General features: G+C 42.8%; 1 protein-coding gene across 3 annotated transcripts in view; it reads right to left on the bottom strand.

The window, feature by feature from the left end:
- Positions 1-18,785, bottom strand: part of tnk2b (tyrosine kinase, non-receptor, 2b) — a 173,447-nt gene that overhangs the window by 109,962 nt on the left and 44,700 nt on the right. For 2 of the 3 annotated variants that reach the window (XM_021612735.3, XM_090181793.1), the window contains exon 1: positions 16,753-16,877. The gene's annotated coding sequence lies outside the window, so the exon portion shown is untranslated. Of the gene's footprint in view, positions 1-16,752; positions 16,878-17,468; positions 17,776-18,785 lie in introns of those variants that run through there. The other variant, XM_090181791.1, reaches the window with a different exon arrangement.

The raw sequence follows: 18,785 nt of genomic DNA, 5'->3' as shown, positions 1-18,785 counted from the left end.
TCTCTCCGCAGTCTAAATTTGACGGCAGAGTCATGGTCTCAATGGCACTGACAAATGTATTAGCACTGCGGTTGTTGATCGTCTCTCTCTCCCCTCTCTATGTTTGGCCGGTCCAGTCCAGTCCTGTTCCTGTCCTGGGGCCTGCTATTCGCAGCCTGCTGAGCAGGCTTAATGCTCTCATCCCCTCTCCAGCTCCGTTGCTAAATCTGTACCCTCCTGGTCCTGTACAGCGAGCAAATACTGTACACACACGGAGGTAGACACAAACATACTGTACAGGCATCGTCACCTACATAGTTGTGTCCTCTGCTCCTGTGACTTTTCTGGGCGCTGCAATTAATCAAGATATCGGGCAAATGATGTTGATTCATTGACTTCCCTCCCATATAATGGTGCTTGAAGCTTTGTATGTCTAAGAAAATATTTAGTAGAAATTGCAAACAACTCACACTACACACAGTTTTACAGATTTGGGACTAGAGGAATGCCCCATTCCAACCCCTTTCCCCTTCATGTATGTTAGGATTTGGGTAGGGTCCAGGAGTCAATTAAGAATTTATTACAATTTCTTTAAATAACAAACAATACTTTCTTCTACAAGTTGCTCGGCAAGGTTAAAACAGAAGGTCCAATCAGTTCCAGAATGAAGTCCAAAAAACACACAGATAAGAACGGTAATCTGCCGACTCGTCACCCACGCTCCATCCTCTCCTTCTCTTTCTCTCTCCCAAACGAGAGGCTTTGTTGTCCTGTCCTTGCAATATGCTGTTGTGGGCTCTCCCACCCCCTCTCGCAGCTCAATCCGTAATCACACATTTTCAGTGGGCTTAAACCTCCCTGCCTTGCTTGACTTCTTTCTCATCCCTCTCTCCATCCTCCCTCATTCTTTCTCTATTGAAGCCTCAATAGAGCTGTAATTCATAGATAAATTGCTGCTCCTCTCCCCCTCTTTCAGTCTATCCTCATCTACTCCTTTTGATAAAGGTGGATATCCCATGCCGATGAGTTTCTGTAGTGAGATGTGTTACTGTATTCTGTAATTATGTCCACCATGATCCGTGTGTATATTCAACATAACACAAATAAAACTATGATCTATAAATATAGCAAAACATTTAGTAAAGTAAACCATAATCCGTAAATTAAAAAATATTTCACAAATACTCACCATATATTTAATGACTTTTCATTTATACATTTGTAAATAATTTTTTAAAAACATAATTCTACTGTGTGTGTAGGCCAGTGAAACAAAATCGAAATTTAATCCATCTGAAATTCAGGCTGTAACAACAAAATGTGAAAAGGGTAACAGTGTGTGAATGCATTCTAAAAAGGCACTGTAGGCCTATTCCTGATCTGACACATCTGCATGTCACATTCAGCATTCATACGTTTGTAAAATGGTTTGCGCAATATCATTTTTTTTGTGTGAAAGAATATCCTAACAAATGACATTGGTTGTCAATTGCGCAGTTGACAATTATGTTTTACCGGAAAGTAGCATAAGCTACCACCGGAGACAACTCTCATCTGGCTATAGGTAGGCTACATGCTCATCAGGGCTTACATTACATTTTATTTTGAATGTTCAGGTTCGCTATCAGCAGTAGTTTTGGTAGTTTTGCTTGAGAGAAAAAATAAATAATATATGGTCGTTTTTCCATATACAGGGTAAAGTTGATCATTTCATAATGAAGACAGCGATCACTTTAGCTACCTGCACTGCATGGTCGATGCGGGAGAAGAGAAGCTCACTCCCAATCCGTCAAAACTTGCAAGCGGTCTAAATTATTTGATTATGACACCAGGGTGAAATCCAAAGTTGTGCTATATATTAATATTGATACATTACAAGTGAACACAAAAATGACAAATTAATTAGTGGGTGAATAGAGATCCACAAGCACTTTTTGAATGCACATTCCACAGTTGTTAATGTCAGGGATTTCTAAACATTTACTCACAAATCATTCTTCATTTCATTTGTGAGCCATGTTGAATATACACTACCTGACCGAAAGTATGTGGACACCTGCTCGTTGGTGTCCACAATGTTGGCACCCTTTGCTGGCATAACAGCCACCACTCTTCGGCGAAGGCTTTCCACTAGATGTTGGAACATTGCTGCAGGGACTTGCTTCCATTCAGCCACAAGAGCATTAGTGAGGCCGGGCACTGATATTGGGCGAGTGAGGCCTGGCTCGGAGTCGGCGTTCCAATTAATCTCAAAAGGTGTTCGATGGGGTTGAGGTCAGGGCTCTGTGCAGGCCAACAAACCCTTTCTGTGTGGACCTCGCTTTGTGCAAGGTGTCCAATGTCATGCTGAACCAGGAAAGGGCCTTCCACAAACTGTTGGAAGCAGAGTTGTCTATATAATGTCATTGTGTACTGTAGTGTTAAGATTTTCCTTCACTGGAACTAAGGGGCCTAGCCCAAACCATGAAAAAACAGCCCCAAACCATTATTCCTCCACTTCCTCCAAACTTTCCAGTTGGCACTATGCATTGGGGCAGGTAGCGTTCTCCTGGCATCTGCCAAACACGATTTGTACGTCGGACTGCCAGATGGTAAAACATGATTCATCACTCTAGAGAACACGTTTCCACTGCTCCAGAGTCCAAAGGCGGCCAGCTTTACACCACTCCAGCCGACGCTTGGCATTGCACATGGCGATCTTAGGCTTGCGTGTGGCTGCTCGGCCATGGAAACCCATTACATGACGCTCCCGAGGAACAGTTATTGTGCTGACCTTACGTCCAGAAACAGTTTGGAACTTGGTAATGAGTGTTGCAACCGAGGACAGACGATTTTTACATGCCACACTCTTCAGCACTCGGCGGTCCCGTTCTGTGATCTTGTGTGACCTACCACTTTGCGGCTGAGCCATTGTTGCTCCTAGATGTTTCCACTTCACAATAACAGCACTTAGTTGACCGGGGCAGCTCTAGCATTGCAGAAATGTTACAAACTGTCTTGTTGGAAAGGTGGCATCCTTAGCTCCGTTGAAAGTCACTGAGCTCTTCAGTAAGGCCAGTCTACTGCCAATGTTTGTCTATGGAGATTACATGGCTGTGTGCTCGATTTTATACACCTGTCAGCAACGGGTGTGGCTGAAATCGCCAAATCCACTCATTTAAAGAGGTGTCCACATACTTTTGGATAGTGTATAAAGATCATGAGTGAATTTGTGACTTAAGGGGAATATAGGTGAAATATATTTACATATTTACAGATTATGGTTTTATTTATAAAATATTTGTATATATTCACAGATCATAGTTATATTTGTGACTTATGTCAAATGCACACAGAGATTGTGGTAGACATACAGAATAAAGAAACATCTCACTCCATGTGTTTTCCTCAACTCACATTAAATCTGTTATCGCTCTCTCTCTCTCACTTCTGACACATTTCTTTACTCAGTCGCTCATAAACACACACACACACACACACACACACACACACACACACACACACACACACACACACCAGATGGCTGCAGAATCAACAGCAATGTCATTAAACACCCACCCCCCCAGATCTCTTTACCCTCATTCTCACATCAGCACCAGCACTTATCCCTCCAGGAAGCATACAATACTGAGACAAAAACATAGTGGGGGAGAGAATAAGAGAGAGAAAGAGGTATAAGTGGAGGAGAGTGCGAGAGACCGAGAAAAAAAAGAAAAATAGTGTAGGAGAGAGAGCATAAGGAAGTGGGGAGGCATTGTGTGGGCCAAGGCCGGACCAGGCCGAGCTGAGCCGTGCTGGGTCACTGCCTAACTGATTAAGTTAACACGCTCCATTAATGGCCAAATCAGGTTTAGGGTGTGGGGGTGGGGGGGGGGCTTTCTGGTTCCATTTGCCCGCCATTTTGTCTCAAAGTAGACATTTAGCCGAGGCCTGTGAAACATGTAGGCTTACGCCTTTTATTTCCCTATCGCAGACAGGCTGGGAGTGTACGCTACCAATTGTATCATTCCGAACTCCAACATCACAGCTCATTTTGGCGGGAGCCACCCTTAATAAAGACATGGCTCCCAGTCCCACCAGTCTCTTTAAGACACTTAGTGGATAGACCGCAGGCACTACTGGGGTAAGCTTTAAATCAGCACTGCATGATATTCCCATGGTCTACTCTCAAAGCTTAGGGCTCATATAGTGGAAATCTAAAATCAGGGACTTGACTAAGGATGCTGCAGAAAGCCGACCGTGTCGCATGCAGGAAAGTATGTCAACGCCAGAATTTGTTTTACATACATACTTGATGCTAGCAGATGGTGCATCGTTATATTTGGCAGTTTGAGATGACATTTAGGGAAATACGGTTACGGTGTGAGGGAAGTTCCTGAGGAGCCCCAAGAAGAATCAAAAGTCCTATCATCCTTTGGAGATCGTATCAGCTCTGTCCAGACCAATTCAATTCATACACACCCATGTACACTTACAACTCTGCTATGACAATTAGCCTACATCCTCTTTTAAACAATGAAATAGCCAGAGCGATCACAGTTGGGTGTATAAAGTAAAACACCTCTTTGGAACCATAGGACTCATCGCAGCATTTATAGAATAGACACTTGAGCTTCATTAAGTCATGCGGTAGAATCTGTCAAGCACAGTTAGTGGCTGTGTGGCGTCTCATAGGTCAGGAAGACGACCAATATGCTGGTCGCCATGAGATGAACAGCAATACAGAATCCGAGATTATCACGCCCGCAGGCATCTGGGGAACTTTGTGAGTTTGGGAAACCGTGACCCAGATCTTAAGATGGCGCCACTATCCCATTTCCCTCGGAACTAACGTCTAGCCTTTAGGCGAGCATGTTAATGCAGACCAGCATTACTATCACGCTAGTGCACACCAGGAATACAGGAAGAGAGAGCCATTCAAGAACAACAGATCTATACCATTACAGTAACCACTGATCAGTGGCGACAAGTTAACTGCAAATGCAATGTGTGTGCGTGTGTGCCAAATTTTCCAGTGTAAGATCAACTGCTGTTGAATTAGTAGATGAATTCATCCTTGAGGGTGAAACCTCCAGACATGCTACTGTATGAATCCCATTTTAAAGAAGAGGTAGTAATGATTGCAATACTGTCCTACTAATGTTAGATTTCCTGATTAAAGGAATTGAACTTCAAAAATGATACTGTCAAGGTGTTATACTTATGTGACCCACTGGATACCAATATGGCGATAGCCCCAAGTTCTTTTGATTGCGGAACAATTATGGCTACAGTAAGACAGCCTTGAATTATAAACTATATAGGTTACGATGACAGGTGGATGTATAACAGCCAAGGATTTAGGCCTAATATTTCTGAAACAAAATTATATTTCTTTATCACAACAAATAATGACTGGTCATATATGACAGTTGATATTGTGAGCTTGGGGTAAAGATTGTTGATTTCTACTGCAGAGAATTATTTAGCTGGGTAGCTTTTCCATTTGATTACTGCTTTAGGCTAAAAGCTATAGCTTGCCAGTGGCAGGTCACTGGTAAAGCCAGACTCCCAGGCCATGTGCTAGCGGTCATATCTGAAAACAAATGTCCTTTTATCCTCTTATATCCCCAGTCCCCACTATGTGTTGCAAGGCGGGAGACCGAAAGACAAGATAAATACTCTTGATATTAAGACGTGTTTCTCTGTAGGATCAAGAACAGGGGGTGATGTAGAAGCTTTGCAACAACTCAAAACGGCATTGGTGCCTTAACTTACTTTGAGGAAATAGTGTGTCAGTAGAAGCTACACAGCAAACCATCTAGGTGCTAGTTCTGTATAACAAGGATCCAGGCCTATGCGCTAACTCAGTGGTTACCAGTCGCTCTCCAAGGCATTCCTAGTCGAATTTTTTATTTTTTTTGTATTCGTTTCGCGCTGTTGGCGGTAGGTGCACTTGATTCAGCAGCCCTAGTGCCAGGAAGGCAAACTGTTCCCATTTTTAACCACTTCATGTGTGTGATGATAGAACTCCGCCTACCCAGCAGGCCCAGAGAGCAAATCAAGCCTACCTCTGGCCAATCAGGTAGCTCAGATCACCATGTCTGCACAGTTTCCTTCAAGCTGTAGACTGTAAAAAGAAGCCTTGAAGTTCAAATGCACAGCAAAGTTGATACTGTGAGATTTCAAAATGTTTAAAACCATGACTAGAGAGACTCAACGAATACAGCAAAGAGCTGCTGTTTGTGTAAGTTTGTGTTTAAGTTGTTATTCAGCACTGTCAACACTTTGTTCAACACCTTTATAAGCCATAAAATGTGCTTTCTTCCTACTTCCACACGCTGCAACCAGCACTGCAGTTGCAATGAAGGGGTATAGCAAAGTCTTCCGATAAGCTTGCGTTGTTATTATTAGTGTTTCTCTTTTTTAATATTGAGGAATATTTCACTTTTTCTGTTGATAGGAGTAACATGAATTGGTGCATGAGGAGAAATAATTCAGTGCAACTTCAGTTTTGCCATCAGCTGGAAGATGTGTCCCCTTTTCTCAGCGGAAGGAAGAAGGGCGGAGGGATGGTCAGAGACAGCCACTATGCTGCCCCCTTCCCCTCAGACTGACCAGATGCAGGCCGTCAGTCCAGTTCAAAAATAAAAATAAATGTAACACAACAATTGATCTATATCCAGGGTGATCATATATACTATATTTTTTAAATATAATTTCCAAAGAACAACATTGGCAGGGCAATTCAAGCATAGCCAATATGCAGTGATAATGCAATGGGCCTGTAGCCTACTTCACAAACTTAATTGCTACAGAAATGTTTTTAATAATATGTTTACATTTTTTAAAGTCATGCTTTAGCATGAAAAGGTTGGTTACCACTGCTGTAACTGTACTGAGCAGATCGAGTGCATTTCAAAGCATTTCAAGGTTCAATTAATTAAAACCCTGCCCCCAAAAAAGTATAAAAAAGTCAACGTTTTTGCAACAAAGCTCTATGATTTTGTATCCAAGAAGCACTTCCTTTTCTTTCTACTAGCTTTTAATGAATTGTTTAATGTTATCAGTGTGTTTCTATTATTGTAGCATTCTAAATGCCCCAACCAGAACTTGTTCAAATGCAAAAGCTGAGGTTAGGGTAGAAACCTACAGGTAAGTGCAACCAGCAGAAGTTATAGGGGAATAATACCCACGGTGCAGTGATGGTACAAACCACCACAAACCATCAGTGCAGAAGAGTTCTGTGAACTATGGTTCCTCCCTCATTTACCCTCTGAGGGCTACTGGGTTTCGTGGAGCGCTGACTGTATCATACTGAACGCAGCACTTGGCTGGACAGGGCGGGGGAGTCACCAGATCCAGATCCAAACACGAACACAACAAAGCCCTTTCATCATTCCTTTTCCTAGAAAAGCTTTTCCGCTTTGCAACAAAAGGAGGATGGGCTTCGGCATGGTGACTGTGAGAAAATCCCCAGGAAATACAAATGCATGTTCATGAGAGTCAGTGTGTGCATGTGTGGTTTCGTACCATATAGGCCTAATCCTTGCTCGCTTGCACCTTTCTAGGAAAGTGGGGTGACACGTTATGTTCAGAGGTCTTTCCAGGGCTCTGGGTGGACGTGAGGGAAGCAGTGAGAGGATTAGGAGGACAGGAGAGGGCGGGAGGCTAGGGCCCAGGCTGAACTCAAGGTCACAGTCTGAGGTATGGCCCAGTTGAACCTTTATTTAACCAGGCAAGTCAGTTTAGAACAAATGTTTATTTACACTGACGGCCTACCAATAGGCCTCCTGCTGGGATTAAACATTTTAAATAAAATAAATATATAGGACAACACACACATCACGACAAGAGAGACACCACAACACTACATAAAGAGAGACCTAATACAACAACATAGCATGGCAGCAACACATGACAACACAACATGGCAGAAGCACAACATGGCAACAGCACAGAGCATGGTACAAACACTATTGGGCACAGACAACAGCACAAGAAGGTAAAGACAACTATACATCACACAAAGCAGCCACAACTGTCAGTAAGAGTCTCCATGATTGAGTCTTTGAATGAAGATATAAAATGGTATAGTTTGAGCGTTTTTTGCAGCTCGTTCCAGTCACTAGCTGCAGCGAACTGAAAAGAAGAGCGACCTGGGGATGTGTGCGCTTTGGGGACCTTTAACAGAATGTGACTGGCAGAACGGGTGTTGTATGTGGAGGATGAGGGCTGCAGTAGGTATCTCAGAATAAGGGGTTGTGAGGCCTAAGAGGATTTTATAAATAAGCATCAACCAGTGGGTCTTGCGATGGGTACACAGAGATGACCAGTTTACAAAGTGCAGTGATGTGTCCTATAAGGAGCATTGGTGGCAAATCAGAAGGCTGAATGGTAAAGAACATCTAGCCGCTCGAGAGCACCCTTACCTGCTGATCTATATATTACGTCTAAGTAGTCTAGCATGGGCAGGATGGTCATCTGAATCAGGGTTAGTTTGGCAGCTGGGGTGATAGAGGAGCGATTACGATAGAGGAAACCAAGTATAGATTTATCATTAGCCTGCAGCTTTAATATGTGCTGAGAGAAGGACAGTGTACCGTCTAGCCATACTCCCAGGTACTTGTATGAGGCAACTACCTCAAGCTCTAAACCCTCATAGGTAGTAATAACACCTGTGGGGAGAGGGGCATTCTTCTTACAAAACCAGGAGCTACAAGCTGCCAGCCAGCTATGTGGCCTATCCCTGCACAGAGCAAGGAGCTTAGTGAGGAGGAAGAGAAAGGTTCAAAGTCAGGTCATAACACCAACCCCAAAAAACTGGTGCTTCCAAATAATCATTGCCTCAGTTCTCCAGTCTATCATTGACATCCCATAAAAAAACATAATCAAAAATAACTAAAACGCTAATAGGCTACTAGGCCTGTTCGTATGAAACGAATTAGAGGGCTGATAGCTGATAGTTTCTTTTAACGGCCTCACCAGTATAAATCCACTTTTTAGAGCTGAAAGACAATGTCCAGAACTTCCCATATTTAAGTAAATAAGTAATTGTTTTAGTGAAAATATGATATACAGTGCATGCTGAAAGTTCAGACCACTTGACATTTTTCACATTTTGTTATGTAGCAGCCTTATTCTTCAATTGCTTGTTTTCCTCATCAAACTACACACAATACCCCATAATGACAAAGCAAAAACAGGTATAGAAATAGTTGCAAATGTACTTTAAATTTTTTTTTTTTTAAACATTTACACAAGTATACAGACCCTTTACTCAGTACTTTGTTAAAACACCTTTGGCAGCGATTACAGCCTCGAGTACATGGGTATTACGCTACAAGCTTGGCAAACCTGTATTTGGAGAGTTTCTCCCAATCCTCTCTGCAGATTCTCTCAAGCTCTGTCAGGTTGGATGGGGGAGCGTCACTGCACACCTATCGTCAGGTCTCTCCAGAGATGTTCGATCAGGTTCAAGTCCAGGCTCTGGCTGGGTCACTCAAAGACATTCAGAGACTTGTTCCGAAGCCACTCCCACAGCATAATGCTGCCACCACCGTGCATTCCCTAGGGATGGTGTCAGGTTTCCTCCAGATGTGACTCTTGGCATTCAGGACAAAAAGTTCAATCTTGGTTTCATTAGACCAGAGACCAAGGTTTCACCATCTCCACAGACGAACTCTGGAGCTCTGTCAGAGTGACCATTGGGTTCTTGGTCACGGGCCCTTCTCCCCTTTCGCTTAGTTGAGTGGGAGGCCCCGGTGCACCTCTTTCTATTCTGGTTAGGGAGAGTGTTCTGTGAAGGGAGTAGCACACAGCATTGTACAAAATGTCCCATTTCTTGGCAATTTCTCGCATGGAATAGCCTTAATTTCTCAGACTGACACGTTTCAGAAGAAAGGTTTTTGTTTCTGGCCATTTTGAGCCTGTAATCGAACCCACAAATGCTGATGCTCCGGATACTCAACTAGTCTAAATGCCAGTTTTATTGCTTCTTTAATCAGGACAACAGTTTTCAGCTGTGCTAACATAATTGCAAAAGGGTTTTCTAATGATCAATTAGCCTTTTAAAATTATAAACTTGGATTAGCTAACACAACATGCCATTGGAACACAGGAGTGATGGTTGCTAACAATGGGCCTCTGTACGCCTATGAGATATTCCATTAAACAATCTGCCGTTTCCAGCTACAATAGTCATTTACAACATTAACAATGTCTATACTGTATTTCTGATCAATTTGATGTTATTTTAATAGACAAAAAAATAGCTTTTCTTTCAAAAAAGACGGACATTTCTAAGTGACCTCAAACTTTTGAATGATAGTGTACATTGTTATTTTTCAGCGGGTAATTTGTCAATTTTCACTTATTTTGAGCTGGTCTGTATTAAAAATATATGCACTGAGTGTACAAAACATTAAGGACACCTGCTGTTTCCATGACAGACTAACTAGATGAATCCAGGTGAAAGCTATGATCCCTTATTGATGTCACTTTATAAAAACACTTCAAATCAGTGTAGATGAAGGGGAGGAGACAGGTTAAAGAAGGACTTTTTAGCTTTGAGACATGGATTGTACATGTGTGCCACTCAGAGGGTGAATGAGAAAGATAAAATATTGAAGTGCCTTTGAAAGGGGTATGGTAGTAAGTGCAAGGCGTACCAGTTTCTGTCAAGAACTGCAACACTCCTGGGTTTTTCACACTCAACAGTTTCACGTGTGTATTAAGAATGGTCCACCACCCAAAGGACATCCAGGCAATTTGACACAACTGTGGGAAGCATTGGAGTCAACATGGGGCAACATCCCTGTGGAATGCTTGATACCTTGTAGAGTCCATGCCCTGACGAATCAACGGTGTTTAGGGCAAAAGAGGGGGGCGCAACTCAATATTAGGAAGGTGTTCTTAATGTTTTGTACTCTCAGTGTATATAATGACCATTTTATAAAATGGTATAATTGTGTGATATGATAGCATTTTGCAAACCTGCTCCATCGTCACCACAAGATGAATGGTTTTGACCACTAAAGTTTTGCTTCACTACAGGCTCCACTGCTTTGATTGGTGTAACAACGTTAGCTAGAAACCATGAGTTTCTTTCCATATAATGAAAAGGAACCTGCAAAAGAAAATTCAAGAAACTTAGTTACATGTCATTTGCGGCATGCATGATCATGAGCAAAGTCATTGTAGCCTATAATTTAACTTATCCTGCGAGAACCATGAGCTCGAACTTGACTTGGCTTTGCTGTACGACAGCCAAAGACTGCCAGCAGCCAACCAAACATTGCACCTTGTCCATTACAATGGAGAAAAACGCATTTCAGCCAACTTTCAATACGTATCAATATTACCAGAGCTTACTCTTATTCTTCCTAACTATTTAATGGCAGATTCGCAGCCGCAAGTTATGGAAAATGCCCAAACTTGAGATAACAATAGATGGTGAAGTCAAAGATTTTGTGGTGACGTTTTCCATCTGTGGTGACGTTTTCCCTAAATCAATGCTTATAACAAATCTAGTTCTAGTACCAGCAATAGAGTCAGCTGGCTAATCTTTTGAATATGGTATAGTTTTTAAAAAATCCAGCAACAATACAGTGCCTTGCGAAAGTATTCGGCCCCCTTGAACTTTGCAACCTTTTGCCACATTTCAGGCTTCAAACATAAAGATATAAAACTGTATTTTTTTGTGAAGAATCAACAACAAGTGGGACACAATCATGAAGTGGAACGACATTTATTGGATATTTCAAACTTTTTTAACAAATCAAAAACTGAAAAATTGGGCGTGCAAAATTATTCAGCCCCCTTAAGTTAATACTTTGTAGCGCCACCTTTTGCTGCGATTACAGCTGTAAGTCGCTTGGGGTATGTCTCTATCAGTTTTGCACATCGAGAGACTGACATTTTTCCCATTCCTCCTTGCAAAACAGCTCGAGCTCAGTGAGGTTGGATGGAGAGCATTTGTGAACAGCAGTTTTCAGTTCTTTCCACAGATTCTCGATTGGATTCAGGTCTGGACTTTGACTTGGCCATTCTAACACCTGGATATGTTTATTTTTTAACCATTCCATTGTAGATTTTGCTTTATGTTTTGGATCATTGTCTTGTTGGAAGACAAATCTCTGTCCCAGTCTCAGGTCTTTTGCAGACCATCAGGTTTTCTTCCAGAATGGTCCTGTATTTGGCTCCATCCATCTTCCCATCAATTTTAACCATCTTCCCTGTCCCTGCTGAAGAAAAGCAGGCCCAAACCATGATGCTGCCACCACCATGTTTGACAGTGGGGATGGTGTGTTCAGCTGTGTTGCTTTTACGCCAAACATAACGTTTTGCATTGTTGCCAAAAAGTTCCATTTTGGTTTCATCTGACCAGAGCACCTTCTTCCACATGTTTGGTGTGTCTCCCAGGTGGCTTGTGGCAAACTTTAAACAACACTTTTTATGGATATCTTTAAGAAATGGCTTTTCTTCTTGCCACTCTTCCATAAAGGCCAGATTTGTGCAATATACGACTGATTGTTGTCCTATGGACAGAGTCTCCCACCTCAGCTGTAGATCTCTGCAGTTCATCCAGAGTGATCATGGGCCTCTTGGCTGCATCTCTGATCAGTCTTCTCCTTGTATGAGCTGAAAGTTTAGAGGGACGGCCAAGTCTTGGTAGATTTGCAGTGGTCTGATACTCCTTTCATTTCAATATTATCGCTTGCACAGTGCTCCTTGGGATGTTTAAAGCTTAGGAAATATTTTTGTATCCAAATCCGGCTTTAAACTTCTTCACAACAGTATCTCGGACCTGCCTGGTGTGTTCCTTGTTCTTCATGATGCTCTCTGCGCTTTTAACGGACCTCTGAGACTATCACAGTGCAGGTGCATTTATACGGAGACTTGATTACACACAGGTGGATTGTATTTATCATCATTAGTCATTTAGGTCAACATTGGATCATTCAGAGATCCTCACTGAACTTCTGGAGAGAGTTTGCTGCACTGAAAGTTAAGGGGCTGAATAATTTTGCACGCCCAAGTTTTTGATTTGTTAAAAAAGTTTGAAATATCCAATAAATGTCGTTCCACTTCATGATTGTGTCCCACTTGTTGTTGATTCTTCACAAAAAAATACAGTTTTATATCTTTATGTTTGAAGCCTGAAATGTGGCAAAAGGTCGCAAAGTTCAAGGGGGCCGAATACTTTCGCAAGGCACTGTAGATAACATAAAGCTAGCTAAATAAGGTTAGCTACACAGAGCGGTCAGTGCACTATTTGTTGATGTTCATCAACTCCACGTGGAAATACCCACACCCATTAATATGGTTAAGTAGCCTTTGTCATTCCTTGGAGGTGGAACCTAAACATGCATTTCATCTCACTACGCTGAAGGAATTAAAAGAACAATAGCTTTGACTGAGTTGGAACTTGTTTTGTTCCATAGGCTATAACATGAAAATGACAAAGATAGGGGCCAAAAAATCCCCCAGAGATTTGCATGATTACCCGAGCAAATGTCCCAAAGCTGCTGGGGTTTGATGGCATATCATGGATTCAGTTTCTCTAGCAGCTAAAAACTGCTGCACGGGCACACACAGCATCACACACAGCTTGACCTTCAGCCTGACACATTTGTTTGGCTTATTCTGCTGCCACCACTGTCCCTCCAGCTCACCTCCTCAGTCCCACCCCTTATCATACCATCACATCAACAACAAATAACCTACGTTAACCTCAATATGGGCAGCCACTTCCGTTGAATTCAGTAGGATGCACCGTCACTTGTGACTTGTCTTTCTGGGATTAGTCTACTTTCAAAATTGAATAACAATAATTCTAGAGGGTTAAAAGCTTTTTGCTTTTAGACATGTAGGCAGGTGGACGTGGTGGATTAGGGCAGTATTTTCTCAGACTCATGCACTCTATGACCTGGGAGAGGTAAGTAAAGTAAGTAATATAATGCTCTAGATTAACAATAGATTAATCTTCTAATAAGAACGTGATTTGAAACAGGGAGTACAGTAGAGTACAACGTTATGGAGTTTTCAGATATATAGATATTGTGTAGAGAACAGTCCTCACTGACATGTATTTATTTTATTTAACCTTTATTTAACTAAGTAAGTCAGTTAAGAATAAATTCTTATTTACAATGACTGCCTACACCGGCCAAACCCGGACAACACTGAGCCAGTTGTGCGCCGCCCTATGGGACTCCCAATCAAGGCTGGTTGTGATGCATCCTGGATTTTAACCAGGGACTGCAGTGACACCTCTTGCACTGAGATGCAGTGACTTAGACCGCTGCGCCACCCGGGAGCCCTAAAGATGTGCCAAGCTTGTAGCGTCATACCCAAGAAGAATCGAGGCTGCTTTGTCATTATGGGGCAGTGTGTAGATTGATAATCCATTTTAGAATAAGGCTGTAACGTATCAAAATGTAGAAAAGGCAAAGGGTCTGAATACTCTCCCAATTCACTATCTAGCCTTATTTTACTTGTTGATCTATTTCAGATCTGTGCTGCTGAGTTGGATGAAGGATGGGAGACGATCAAAGGAAGCCATTTTGGACTATCAAGAACCAACACCAGAAAGGTGCAAACATTTACCCGAGTGCCTCGTTGGCATGTTGAAGTTCTTTGCACGTTAATAGTTCTCTGTCTGTAGAACTTGCCTGAGGCATTTGTTCTATTTATAGAGAATCAAGGCATCATTTGACTGTCTGTTTCCATCTCTCAACTCTGTTGTCCACTGACATACTCCTGATGTGCACAGTGCTCATATGGGATGATGAACTAAGAACAGGCACAGTGGCACACTGTTTTTCATGATAGGTTGGTTGTGGACACGCGTAGGAGTAATCATGCAAGTGTGTCGTATGTATGTGTGGGTGTTGCTGATGTGCTCTTTCAGAGATCGCATTGAATCACACCTGCAGTGAGTGGGCTAGACTACACTGCCAATCTGGTCAATGTGTTACCTGCTCTTCCGGTGTTTTCCCGAGTTAAATAAAAAGGAAAAGATAAGAGAAGCAGCACATAACAGCCTGATGAACCAGAGAGAGAGAGGGGGGGAAGAGAAGAAAGAAAATAGAAACTTTAAGAGAGGTGTGCCGAAGCAAGAAATGTACCCAAGACATGGAGATTGTGAGATGGAAAGATGAAGAGACTCTAGAGGTGGCAACACATGGAGAGAGAGAGAGTCTAGAAATAAGGGGCATCTTAGAGAGGAGAGAAAAAAAATAGATTACACGAGATTGAGATGAATGCAGTCTCCCACCTACTACAGGGCTGTCTGTGTTACTATTAAGACAGACAATCTAAGTGAGTGAGTCGTACGTACGCTTATCAGACGCTCCATCTCCAGCACGTCCTTGATATGGTTCCGGTTGCCGTGAATCACGAGTATATGGGCAAGGTTAGTAACTAGTGGTGTTACAGCCTTCGGATAGCTTGTCTGACTGCATGCCAACGTGTGACAACGAGCTTAGAACAGTTCAGCCCTCCCAGGAGGTCCTGGGGAACACGTCACTGTCCAACTGACAAGAACTGTATTGAAGCCTGCAGATTTTTCCTAAAGCATACTATAGCAGACAACACATGGTGTGCGTTTGCCCGGTTATTGGCAAAAGATCTGATCTGACTGGTGAAAAGACCAATTAGTGGAAAAATATCAGAATTGAGCTGCCTGTGTGTGGGCAGAGTAGAGTAGGATACATGAAAACATCTGTATATGTGTTGGGGTAATTTATCTCTTTAAGAACACCACACCACTGGGCCCCACACACTGTACTGAAAAACAAGTGGGCTATTATTCTTAACAGTATTTCATACCAACAAAAACAATTTTGGTAACCAATGTAACCAATGTACCACAAACACACACAGTCCATAGGGGAGGAGGAACATTGAAAATGAGACAGCACCACCAACCTATAACTGGAGAACGCAAACGGCCTGCCCCGTTAAAAGGGCCACATGAACACACTTTCGGACACGTTACTGACACACCTGACATATATCCGGGATAGGCACACCGCATGTCCTTGACTGTGGTAAGGCGAGAACTGTGTGTGCTTATGTGGGAGAGAGAGGAGACAGTTGGTAGAGCATGGCAGTTGCAACAGCATGATAGTGGGTTCCATTCCCAGGACCACCCATATGTAAAAATGTATGCATGCATGACTAAATCACTTTGGATAAAAGCATCTGCTAAAATGGCATATATTATTACAGTGAGAGTGTGAACAAAAACACTGAATATGAGCTCAAATGGGGAAGGATGAAGGGAGAGGTGTGTGCAGAAAGAGAGCAAGAAGGAACAGAAAAGTAGAGAATTTAAGAGAGAAAATAGTGTGAGGGACAGAGAGCGAGAGGGTTGGTTGGTTGGGGGGGGAACGTGGCACCCAGATTAAAATAACACTCCCCCTGCCACCACCCACAAGGGTTCCTTCCTCTTACTTCTCTGCCGTCAGTCTGGGCCCCCCAGGCCCTCTCAACATTGAGAGACACTTCACAAGAAGCACACTCGCTGCTATTCATGGCCGGCCTCACACTCCTCCCCCCATTTACCCAAAGACTGTTGGTCTATCAGAGAAAAGAAGATCATAGCTGCTAAGTAGGGAGCATTCACAAATTTCCTGTACACACCTCTCAGGAAGTCCTCTTTAAATAGCAACAGTGAGCAGCAGACACCTGTTTGGGTGCATGGCTGGCCTGTATCTCATCTGAGTGGGAGCAAGGAACAGAGGAGCTCTTGTGTAGCCAAGCAGAGCTTGAAGGACTGACTCTTACCTCATCAGCTGAGCTGGCTCTGGAAACACCACTGTCATGCAGACATTTCTGCCAAAGAGAGAACAAAACCCGCTGCTCTCAGATATGCTTCGCTTTTGCGTGGGCAACACACCTGTTTTCGCAGGAAATGGCCAACCAATCAACATCGCTTTGTCTGTTTGCGTGTGTAGGAGTATGTGGTTGGGTGGTTGTGTACACACAGTACAAAGTGCAATGTGTGTGTGCAACTATGTTTTGGTCTTAGTGCAACAAAGCCACAAAAGCTAAAACACCACCATGTATAAAAAAAAATTGCACCAGCAGTCTCAGTCAGAGAACACTGGACAACCTGTGACCCCGAATGACATCCTCCTTGGCTAACCCTATTAAAGTGAATAAATACCCTCCATTGAAAACAGGATCTCACTTGCACATTCCTTCCATCAAGCAAAGCAAGTCAGACTGATTTCATTTCCTGTCTGCATTGCTGAGATGCTTTGGACATAAGAATTTGGACTGGAAACAGAATGAACACGGCTTTGACAGCAAGGGTGAATCTCAATGGTCATCTTTGCATCGTTCCTTTATCTGAATTTGCAGACCAAGAAAACTTAGCCCAGACTCTAGATTCAGACTACATTTGACAGAAGAACAACTTTCTTGCAACACACACACATCCTAACTAACAAAGATTTGCACCAAGCACTCATAATGTATACACACATCCAATGTCTTACCTCCTAGGTGATGGTAGGCTGAAGGCCGAAAGTAGAAGTTGTCCCTCCGTCTATCCGTAGACCCCCTCTCTCTCTCTGGGGACGAGCCTACCCTCAGGGACAGTAGGGTGTACGGATGGGTAGGAAGGTCAGAGGTCACTCACAGACTGGATGGCGGCAGGCCCCGGTCCGGGCGAGGCGCAGCCCCGGCTAAGAGTCCATTATGTTGCTGTGGGATGGTGCGGAAAGGTCAGCGGGTTACATGGTCTCGCACGTCCCCGTCCATGGGAAACCACACACACCCAAGGAGTCTATTTCAGGAAACTGCCTGAGAGAAAAAAGCACACCCTCAGAATCAATACCATTGCATAACAATTAGTGTCAATATATGGTCATATTTACTGGAAGTTGTAATCAAGGTTGGTCCTACTTGACGAAGAACACATCGATGCTGTATTAGTCCTACTATCAAATTTGGTAGCGTGGGTTGCGGAGACAGTGCAACATCTACACTTTCTTCCTCTCCCCCTCTCTAACTCATCGACTGTAAACATAACCCTCTGTTCATGGGACACATACAAACACTGTGAACATGACACCCTGATGAGTGATGGGGTCAGAGTGAGAAAGCAGAGGTGGCTTAAGCTGAGTGCTCAGCAGGGGGCCAACTGCCTCCCAGGTCCCTTATCTCCAACAAGCATTAATATCTAATGAGGTAAAACATTGGGGAGTGGTACTTGGTCTCTGATGTTACTTTATCTCTGCATGAGATTCAGAGTAGCTAGAAATATGATAGCCTCTGTGTGAAAGGAAGTGTTGACGACATCGTCAGAGACGGCGCTTTGAAAGTTAGTAGGAATTTGTGATAGTTGGTGGGCTTAAGAACGTCCTCAAGTGCAGTCCACCAATCAGTTTATCATTAAAGTCAAGTGACATGGCCACCTCCACAGGCAAATCGGACAATTATAAAGCCTGAGGGAGAAATGATCCCTAATAAAATTAAACCTGTAGGGATGTCGTTTTACAGTGACCGTGCGTACAATGCATTGAGAAAGTATTCATTCACCTTGACTTATTCCACATTTTGTTTTGTTACAGACAGAACTCCAAATGGATTAAAAAAATACCCCATAATGACAAAGTGAAAACATGTTTTTGGAAATCTTTGCTAATGTATTGAAAATTTTATACAGAAATATCTCATTTATATAAGTTTATATTTGGCAGCGTTTACAGCTGTGAGTCTTTAAGAAATTTCTACACCTGAAATCCTGGAATTCTTTTTGCACGTTAATCTTTTTACCATTCTTCAAGTTCTGTCAAGTTTGCTGATCATTG

The sequence above is a fragment of the Oncorhynchus mykiss genome, chromosome 8 (assembly GCF_057628025.1).
Source record: "Oncorhynchus mykiss isolate SJ-2025 chromosome 8, ASM5762802v1, whole genome shotgun sequence".
Lineage (NCBI taxonomy): Eukaryota > Metazoa > Chordata > Actinopteri > Salmoniformes > Salmonidae > Oncorhynchus > Oncorhynchus mykiss.
The sequence above is the reverse complement of the archived record's forward strand: the minus strand, read 5'-3'. Positions and strand labels throughout refer to the sequence as shown.